Source organism: Giraffa tippelskirchi, chromosome 8 (assembly GCF_054371585.1).
Source record: "Giraffa tippelskirchi isolate mGirTip1 chromosome 8, T2T-mGirTip1v1.2.pri, whole genome shotgun sequence".
NCBI lineage: Eukaryota > Metazoa > Chordata > Mammalia > Artiodactyla > Giraffidae > Giraffa > Giraffa tippelskirchi.
In genome coordinates, this window is record NC_137282.1 from 147,178,252 (window position 1) to 147,189,159 (window position 10,908).

At 34.4% G+C, this 10,908-nt stretch overlaps 1 long non-coding RNA gene across 1 annotated transcript in view; it reads left to right on the top strand.

Moving 5' to 3' along the window:
• The window catches only part of LOC145518246 (uncharacterized), a 221,418-nt gene extending 210,788 nt beyond the window's left edge, over positions 1-10,630 (top strand). Inside the window, exon 3 of the long non-coding RNA XR_014062777.1 lies at positions 7,802-10,630. This is a non-coding gene — a long non-coding RNA (uncharacterized LOC145518246). The remainder of the gene's footprint in view (positions 1-7,801) is intronic.
• The last annotated feature ends 278 nt before the right edge of the window (positions 10,631-10,908 follow it).

Genomic DNA, 10,908 nt, shown 5'->3' on the forward strand with positions numbered 1-10,908 from the left:
TGACAGTTCTTTCAGTGATCTTAATGAACATTAAATTGAGTCTAAAAAAATCTTCCTTCTATCATGTAGACCAAAATTACTTCTACAAAATAGTTACTTGTTATATTTTTCAGGCAGGTATGACCGTAACAGTAAAACTGCTGGCAACCATACCTTGTTTTTATTTCTTTCAAAGCATGCTTCATGTGTGTCATGTCAACAGGTATCAAAAATGTGTATCACCGGCAGGATGTTGTCAGAGCAATTGTTATTGACAGATGGCACACATAGTTGTGATTCGTATAGCAAGAACTATTGTCTCTGTAATATTCTAGCCAAGCCCAATGAATCTAAGTACAATTGGTTAAACAACAACATTCAGAATTGCTTTCTCCCTTTGAAAAGAAGAACATAACAGTATTTTCAAAAGACAGCTGTCAAGTAAACAGTATTTGTCTCTCTTGAAAATAAGAGGTTGACAACACTGAAGGCTGGCATCATAGTTTTATCACCAAAACCACTAAGGTTTGGTAAGAATATAAGCGTCAGTATTGCTTTGTTAATATGCTTTACACTTGAAGGACTAAAGAGTCTAAACTGTCTAAAATGGCCAAGGTCTGGAATTGTTTTTACCTTTCTGAAAAATTTCTATTTCTCTTTTCTTCTGGAATATACGTTGGTACAAAAGTCATAGCTCTGTGGACTGTTGTAGACAACCATTTTTTGTTAGAAAAGTCTTTTAACATCTACCTAACTTCCCTGGTAGCTCAGACGATAAAGCGTCTGTCTACAATGCGGGAGACCCGGGTTCGATCCCTGGGTCAGGAATATCCCCTGGAGAAGGAAATGGCAACCCACTCCAGTACTATTGCCTGGAAAATTCCATGGATGGACGAACCTGGTAGGCTACGACCCATGGGGTCGCAAAGAGTCGGACACGACTGAGTGACTTCATTTTCTTTCACTTTTCCATTTTTAGAATGCTCCGTCTCACCAAGAATCCCTAAATGGGTGAGTTTCACTTCTCATGGAACTTTAAAATTTCAAACTATGTGTGAAAATGTTTATCTTGATATGATATTTTTTGTGCATAGTCATTATCTTAATTTGTTTTAATTCTAATACAGAAATCTTCAGAGGAACCAAACTGGTGTCAATTCAAACACTATATGGGAAAGTATATGAAACTCGGTACTTAAAAGTTTAATCAGTGTCTCCACTGAATCTAGACCTGGTCAGTTCAGTTCAGTTCAGTCGCTCAGTCATGCCCGACTACTTGTAACCCCATGGACTGCAGCACACCAGGCCTCCCTGTCCATCACCAACTCCAGGAGTTTATTCAAACTCACGTCCATTGAGTCGGTGATACCATCCAACCATCTCATCCTCTGTTGTCCCCATCTCCTCCCGTCTTAAATCTTTCCCAGCATCAGAGTCTTTTCCAGGAAGTCAGTTCTTCACATCAGGTGGCCAAAGTATTGGAGTTTCAGCTTCAGCATCAGTCCTTCCAGTGAATATTCAGGACTGATTTCCTTTAGGATGGACTGGTTGGATCTCCTTGTAGTCCAAAGACCTGGTCAGGGACTCCACAGTAGTGAATTTCACCTTTTTGAACCATAAATTGGGAAAGTTCTCTTTTGGTTTTTATTCAAATTTTTGCCAAATTAAAATTTATTTTAATTTCATCTTTTATCCACTTATTTATATTTATTGTTATTTTTTATATATAATTTTATATTTATTCTAGCCAAGCCCAAATCAGCAAGTCACTCATACTCATTATTTATAGGCTTCTTAGAAAATCATTTCCACCTATCAGCTCCTAAAGGTCCACTGAAATGCTTATGAAAATACAGTAAAAACAAGACAGTTAAAATACCACTGAAAATCAAGAATAATAAGTAATATATAATTAATTTATTAACATTAATAAATGATAGATCAATAAAATATTTCAAAAACAAATGGAACAGGATAGAAAGAAACTTAAACAAAGTAGGTCATAATGCATAGCCACCTAGTTCTTCATGTTAGGTCATTTTATTGCTATTTTGTAGTATTTTCTTAATTCTTTTTTGCTTTTTATAAACCATGTTTTGATTTTTTTGCCAATATTGTGGAAAATCTATTTTCTATTCTTAAAAGCCTCCTTATTCTACCTTTTTCTCATTGCCAGTCAAGAATAAAATACATATTTTTAAGTCCTCACTATTCAAAGCAGGGAATATCATTTGCTTTTTTGCTCTTCCCCATTCATATTGTTTTACTTTTAATCTAAGTTTTACAATTCAGATTGTTACTCTTAAATATTTTACTTAACAAATTTTATTTTTGAAAAGTCACTTTTTTATATTTTCATTTTATCACTATAATAATCATTATTTTGACTTAACTTGTTGTTTAACAGGTTTTTGTGCTCATTATCCTTTCATACTCGAACATCCCCTGTTTGGATGGAATTCTTTCCTTTCAAAATCAGAGTACATATTCATTTTTAAAACTTTTCACAGGTTAATACTTTCTTAATCCTGAAAATATCTTCATTCCTTTACCCACTGTGTGGATTTACAGTTTACTAATCCCAATCCTTCCTCTGAAAACTCTGTAGAAATTGTTCAACCATTTGTAGACACTTTTATTTTTATTTGCTTGTAGTATTTTTTCTGTACCCATTTTTTTTCTGGATTCTAAATCTATATCTATTTTTCTATGTTTCAAGCATTTATCTGAGAGATAGCTAATTATTTGGAGCAAGAATTTCTGCTCTATGTTTATAGGCCTTTCCTAAGTTCAGGAAGGCGTTCTCCATTGTACTGCTGTGGTGGTTTAGTTGCTCAGCCATATCCACTCTTTTGCAGCCCCATGAACTGTAGCCCACCAGGCTCCTCTGTCCATGGGCTTTCCCAGGCAAGAATACCGGAGTGGGTTGCTATTTCCTCCTCGAATGGATTTCCCGACCCAGGGATCAAACTCTTGTCTCCTGCATTGACAGGTGGATTCTTTACTGCTGAGTCACCAGGGAAGCCCTCTCCTTTGTTTAGACTCCAGCTTTCTGAGTCATAAAGAGTTTCCCACCCTTTACAGACTCTCTTTGATGAAGAACTAGGTGGCTATGCATTGTGACTACTTTGTTTAAGTTTCTTTCTGTCCTGCTCCATTTGTTTTTGAAATATTTTTATTGATTTATCATTTATTAATGTTAATAAATTAATTACATATTACTTATTATTCTTGATTTTCAGTGATATTTTAACTGTCTTGTTTTTACTGTATTTTCGTAAGCATTTCAGTGGACCTTTAGGAGCTGATAGGTGGAAATGGTTTTCTAAGAAAGAAGCCTATAAATAATGAATATGAGTGATTTGTTGAAGGGCAGTCAGGATTAAACAAAAGAAAATTGTTGCATCTTCTTGTCTTAAGACATTATCTTTCTAATCAATGATCCAGTATTCATCATAGTTTAGAATACATTTAGTGTAAGTGATACACAGAGCCAAATGAATAGCATAAGAATGCAACTGTAAATTAGTTCATCCCTCTCCCTCCATATACCCTAATTATAACCACACAGGAGACTTCCGTCTATTTATTTACCATTTCCTGAGTCAATGCAGGTTTTCACATTCCCATCAACCCCTTATTTCTTAAAGGTGGTATATTTTTACCATTGACTAGTAAACTCTTAAGAGTCACTAAAAAGGTAAAAATAAGTGTATTTCCTATGAATCCCAAGATTCGTAAAACATTTTATTTTTTGTTGTAGTAAATTTTCTTAAAAGACCAAAAATTTTAAACACAAAAGCAATAACATTTTTTCCTAGATGGAAAATAAATATATGAATATTCACATATATTATCATTTATTACAGAGTGACTTCTTTAGTTTCACACTAACGTCAATAATAAAAGAAATTGGTAAAACAATTAATCTCCCATTAACTAAAGTCTCTACCTTTATTTCTAGGGTTAGTCTTGACGGTTTTAGTGTGGCTTCTCAGCCAAAGGTACAAGTGTGTATGAACATCTCTCCAAGCTGGCTGAGTCTGAACGTCAGCTTTCCTCAGGCACTCACTGTGTAGCATCGGAAGTCATTGTGCTGTTCTTCAGGCAACCAGTGGCCATTCTCTGCTGGTCCAGTTAGCCTGTGATCCTGCTTGTGTGCAGCTATGATGGTGGTCTTAGACACCAAAGGAGTTTTTATGCTGATATGAATGCACCCTTTTCTGAAGCTCTTTACCTCTAATATCCTAACCTTCAAATCTCAGCTGCATGGCAGCCCCTAACTCTGATCCATGTTTCTTCTACTGACTGAGAATAGCTCTCTTTGACCTCAGGAAGAAAGCTGGGTGATTGAGATTTGGGAATCATCTCCTGTATGTCCCTTCTCTTAAAAGTGTTAGTCCTGCTCAGTGCCTGCAAACTATTGTTTTATGTATATTGTTCAATTTTTATCGTTGTTTATGAAGTAGTTGGGCTTCCCTCGTTGCTCAGATGGTAAAGAATCCACCTGCAATGCAGGAGACCCAGGTTTGATCCTTGGGTGGGGAAGATCCCCTGGAGAAGGGGATGGCTACCCACTCCAGTGTTCTTGCCTGGAGAATCCCATAGACAGAGGAACCTGGTGGGCTATAGTCTATGGGGTTGCAAAGAATCGGACATGGCTGAGTGACTAACACTTTCACTTCACTTCATGGAATAGTTAAGTTCTATATCAGCTGTTTCTGAAAATTTTTTCTTGAGTATGGACTTATAAGACTACCATATCCCTGCCCACCATTTCTGTCATTATCTTATTATTCTGTTTTTTGTCTTAATAACCCACATCGCTATCTTGAATTATCTCAATTATTTACTTGCTTCTTTCTTTCTTTCTTCTTTATCTGTCTTCCCTACTGAAAGCTTTATAAGCTCCATCTCCATGGATTATGAGATCTAATCTGTCTTGTTACATGCTATAGCTCCAGCAGCTAACAAAATGTCTGGCATGTAGGAGACAATAAAGAAATATTTGTTAATTGTTCATTATCTTATTTCGATGACTATATTACTGTCCAAACCTGGATAAATAGCTAACTTCAAGATCTGTCATATCCATGTATTGATGACAAAGGAAAAATACTTTTTTATCTCCTCATTCCATATTAAATCATAGCATTTTATATGAGGAATTAAATTTTCTTGAAATGTATAAACACTTATATTTTTATTTTTAAAAATGGATTAAAGGTTCCTTGTAGAACAAGCCTGTATCTATTTTATAATATGAAGTATCTCTTTAACTTCATAGCTAACACTTTTTATTTTAGTTTTTTTACTTCCCTCAAATTTGGGGAGACGTAAAAGTAGCTTTGTGAAGACCATTTGGAAATTTGCTGTCACTATTCTCCCCTGTGCTTTGTTCGCTGTATCTTTGCACATGTGTAAGGCTTTGTAGATGAAATGCTATACAGATTGTTTGGCTGAAAATATAAAACCTCACTGGCCAGCAGAGGGGAATAATAAATCAGTGATATTAAAATCTTCTTACAGTGTATTTCTATGTCAGAAAGATAAAAGTACAAAATAAAGACCCTTTCCATTGAGAGAATGCTCCTAGATCAGTATGCAGCTAGAAATTTTATTAGGGAACATGCATCTTTTGGTAATAAAAGTTGTTAATAAAAAACAAATAGCACAGATTAGTTTGTTCTGTTCTTTTTCTGGAAGAAAAGTTTCCTGGAACAGAGTCCTTACGAGTAGAGCTACGTGGAATTGCCAAGAAAGGCTGGATAAGTGCAAATGAATGATAAGGAATGTAAACCTCCCTTTTAGAGGAGCAATTCGTTAAATGGAGGGGCCTTGGATACTGAATGGTGGATAAGGTATTGAGATATAAATAATGGAATATAATATAGAGTAATGCTTACAAATTTAGGTTATGGTATGGAATGGATGGTTTTGTTGGCACTGAAGAACCTATGAAAGAGAAAGATGGCTTAAGATCTTGAACTTCCAACTCGAGACTAAGATGGGGAAAGAGAAAGCTTTATGGTAAGCATAAAGGAAAGGCAAATATGAATGACTGAGATCAGAAAGACCTTATTTTATTTTTCTCTTTAGCTATTTTTGAAGTTAAGGCATTGGTTGGGAAGACAGGGCCCCTGAAGCTTATGATGGAGATATATGGAAATATCCAAAAAAGAATGAGGCATTTCAGCCTTTTAATCTATATGAAATCTATTTGCTAGTGGAAGCATCACCTCCTACCCCTCCCTGGAATCAACCATTCTTCATATATAAATACTGGGGCTGTTGACTTGTAAGCAAAATGACATCAGCTCTACTAAGGATCCTCACCCACAGTGCTCTTTCACCTAAAAATGTGAGTTTTTATAGCCCCTTGAGAATGGTATTAAGAGCCGTTATAATCAGCAGGAAAGAATTCATATAATAATTATTCCTCTCCAGCTCCCAAAGCCCCAAAATACTAACATGAAGACAGTAATCACTGTGATTACTCAATTTTCTTCTTTCCAAAAAATGTTGATATTTATCAAAGACATGAAGGTTTTTTTTTAAAAAAGAAATCAACATAATATTGATTATAATCCCAACTGTAACTCCAGAAGCATATCCTACATTCTTCAAAATTTAATGCATTAATTTTAATTGAGAATCAATCTTACTTTGACCATGACTAGCCTAATCAAGGGTGAATTTCCAAAAGGTGAAGAGAGAAGCAGTTACTTGCTCCTCCTTGAAATATAGCCTAATGACTTGCAGTTAAGGTGATTCCCTTGGTTTATTTTGTGGAATATTTCAACCACATGCTGTGGGTACACAAAACAGAATTTCCTTATGAAATGCTTACAAAGAATCTTGCATATCATAAATAAATATGTTGAAGAGACCAAATTCATGAGATGATAAATTATAATAAATGTCTTTATGTAAGAAATGTCCTTGTTATTTTAAATTTACTTTTGAAATATTTAGGTATAATGTCAATTCTTAGCGCAAAATTATTTTTTTCTGATGTATACAAGAACTATAATATAGTTATCCAAATATAAACAAGCAAGAAGGAATGTATTAGAATTAATAAATGAATGTGCATTGCCTTGAGGTCTTTTGAAAAGCCTCTGTAAAGCTGATAAAGTATGTGTTTATTAATTCATATTTTTTTCATTTAACAACACTTTTATTGAGCCCTTTATTTGTTTTGAAGATATTTAGAAATAAATAAAGCATAAATTCAAGTTTCAAGGACTTCAGGCTAATAAAGGAGACAAAATGTGTACATGTAAGCATAAAATGGGTAAAGTAATAGATGCTATGAAAGAAAAAATCTACTTTATTTTTCTGAACGTCCATAACTTTTTAAATTAATTAATTAATTTTTTATTGAAGGATAATTGCTTTACAAAATTTTGCTGTTTTCTGTCAAATCTCAACATGAACCAGCCATATCTTTTGTTGAAGGAGTCAGGCTACTACTTCTTGAATAAGAAGAAAGTTAATTTCAAAAGGAAAGATACATTTAGCTACATAAAATGAAAACTTTTATAAGTGAAATAACAAAGAGGCAGAAGGCAAATAAAATCATGGAAACTATTTAAAATGACTTGATAAGAGGGTTTATAACAATGTTATGTAAATATCTTTTATAGTTGTTAAGCAAATACTAAAAACATCACTAAACTTAACAAAAGATGTAAACAAAAGTTCATTGACAAGTTTCAGCCTATAAAATTAAACTTATCAACTAGTCAATATAGTTACATAATACAGCTCTTTGCTTATGAAAACAATATACATGTTCTTTTTTTTTTTTTTTTTTTAGATGTTCTTAATAAAAGATTGCACTCAGTGTTGACAAAGATGGGATGACATAAGTACCTCTGGGTGAGTGTGAATTCCTATAATATTTAAGAAAATATTTTTAATATCTACTTGAAGTATAAATTTTTCATATCCAGCAATTATGTCTGTTTCCTATATATCCTAGGAATTAACCATGAAGATGATCAGATTTGGCTTTATATACAAACATGTTTAATACAGAAGTGTTTATAAGCGAATGATCAGAGGAAACCTTAGTGTTTAACCATAGAGGTCATGTTCACATCAATTCCTTGAAATGCCAGACAGTTATTAGTAATGCATATGTGTGTAGAAAGCAAGGAATAAACCATACATGGCTGGTGCGGTGCAACTTCATTTCTGTATCTGATGACAAGGCCTTAGAATGAGCCCACAGCTGGCTTTCTTCCAGCACTCATTTTATGTTTTCTTCACCATCAACCAAGGACCTCAGCCAATTGGTGTTCTGTTACTTAGCTGGATGATCCATTTATTTTTACCATTAAAAATCAGGATCATCTGAATCCTCAGTAGGTGTTCTTTTTTTGGGAAAAGAAGTCGTTGTGAACCTCCATTTACTTTTACTCTTGGACATGAAAGTACTAAGAGCTACACAAGGAAACCTTGGCTTCTGTGTATAGTTCTCTTGCCTAATTTCCTTGGTCATTAGGATCAATCATCCTAACCAGTAATGTAAAGCACCCTTTTTGTCTGTAGGTTCAGTGACTTGTAGAACTGAAATGACCAGATAACAGCTTTAACTCTCAATTTGTTAGAAGCCTTCTTGCTGTCCCTCAGAGGGAGCATTGCCTTGCTGGAAAAACAGACAACCAAAGCAGAAGAATTCAGAATTCCGTGGAGAGGAATCAGAAACTCAGAATGGGTTTTAGGTGTGAGGATGAGAGGAGCCACTTCCATCCCCTGATTCTTGGACCCACAAATTCAGCAATAGAAGAGACAGCACTCTCCTAATGGAGAAAATTCAGTTTCTTTGAAGTAGGTTGGTACATCTCTGCCTAGGACACATGTGCCACCAGAAGCTTTTGTGTATGAAGAGGTGGCCATCTCTCTGTGCAGAATAATTTGAAGTGTTCTGATAGGAAATAGGAAAGAGGTTTTGATGGGAATACATAAGGGAAAACCCATTATTTCTATCATAAGTGATTTTCCTATTCAGTTCTTTATATACAGATGTATAGAAACCTGGCTTCAGGTTACACCCATGTCTACTTCCTTTGCCTGGCTCAAGAAGTAATTGCTTGCACCTGTTCTAAGTTCACCATTTCTCCCCTCTCTATCAAACATTGAATACGCTCTTTTTCTAATATGTGAACTACCATTCAGAAGTGCTGGAATTGGATTTAGTGTCAAATGACCAGAAAATGCTTGTGTTATAACTGAGTTGTATGTGTCCGTATAATCTTTGAGATACAGTACTACTTTTCTGTCTAAACTCCTTCTTCCTGTTTATAAAAGGGCTGCTTCTGTTTCTACTGTACATAGAATTTACTTGATCTGGTACTTAAATTTTTCCCTTGTGGTTGAACTCAGTTCTGCACCTAGTTCTGATACAGCCTAGCAGCTGCCAGGGCTTCATCCAAATTATTGGATCCATTGCTTCATTTCTCTCTAGGGGGAGTACTGCAGTGAATGAACCGGTCTATCAAAACCTATTCCTAACTTGCTTAACTTCCTGCAGTACTTACAACCTTAAATTTTCCAGTGCTGTCTGCATTGGCTAGATCTGTAGCATTTGCCTTACCATACTCAATTTTAGCTCATCAGCAAGACACTTTACTTTAGAAATGTTCCTTCTGCAACATGTTTTGCTTCTCTGATCCGAAGTTTCTTCCCAAATGAAAGCAGAGCACACCTAACCACAGAAATAATGTGCTTAACGTACAACTTTTCCTGCATCAAGCCATGTTTACTAAATAGTCCATCTTGTTTCAAAATTAAAGAACCCTGGCATTAATGTCTAAGTCTTAGTTTCTAGCTCTTAAATTTGCTCAACATTTAGATTCTTCTTTGCCCAAATATAGCTATGCCATATGACTTGACATAATTTCTCTTTACAGCACAATCTTTGAAATATTTTATGTCTGGTACACAGTCAGTGTTTTCCCATCATTTGTGAGACGTAATATGGAGCTGCTAAAACTAATTATCTGTTAGGTGATGTCTCATCGCATACTTGAGAGGTGCAAAAAGATTAGCAGGTTTAAATTAAATCAGATCTATTCATAGAAGATTAATTACTTAGCTTGCCAACAAGAAATCATTACATTAATAATGTAATGAACAAAGAAAAGTGCTTCTATAAGAAAGAATGATAGTGAATGATACTATGCCAAAACATCAGAATATGGTAAAAGATAGCGATGACAATATTTATAGTTGTTGTCTAGATAAAAATTTTAAAAAAGAGTAGGTCTCAATTATTATACCATTACCCAGATATTTTAATAATTGTGTAAAGAGCTCATATTCAGATATCATTGATATATGTAAACGATGTCAGAAGACTAAGTCTACATTGAGAGTATGCCAGACGTTTGTCATCACTTTCATTAGAATGCACTATAGGCTGTCAGTTTTCATGACCCAGGAGATGAAGCGCTTGTAACCTTTCCCAGAGCTTAAAAACTCATCATGAGTTCATCCTTGTGACTGTACTTAGATATATGAAAAGATATAAGGTGTACCGCTAAAGAAAATGGTGTAACAATCTGACAGCCCTAAAAACAAATATGTCAGTAGCACAGGTGAGAGTAAGGGAAAAAATAACATCACAACTATATTGGAGAAAGGAAGAGAAAGACAAATTACTCTTATGTTAAACATATTGAAAAATTAGTCATTGTCTTTTTTAAGATCAAATTTAAACTGAATTTAAATTGTGGTTCTCTACTAAATTTTTAGTGCAGAAATTTTAGGACAGTATAAAGAAGAAATTTAAAATTACATCTCTTCTCATATCTTTGAAGATATTTTCTTTCTTCTGTTTTGTAAGATGTTACAAAGAAATAATTTTATTTGAGGAAGTAGTTATATTTTTCCAGAAAATTTATTTGATATTAAATTATG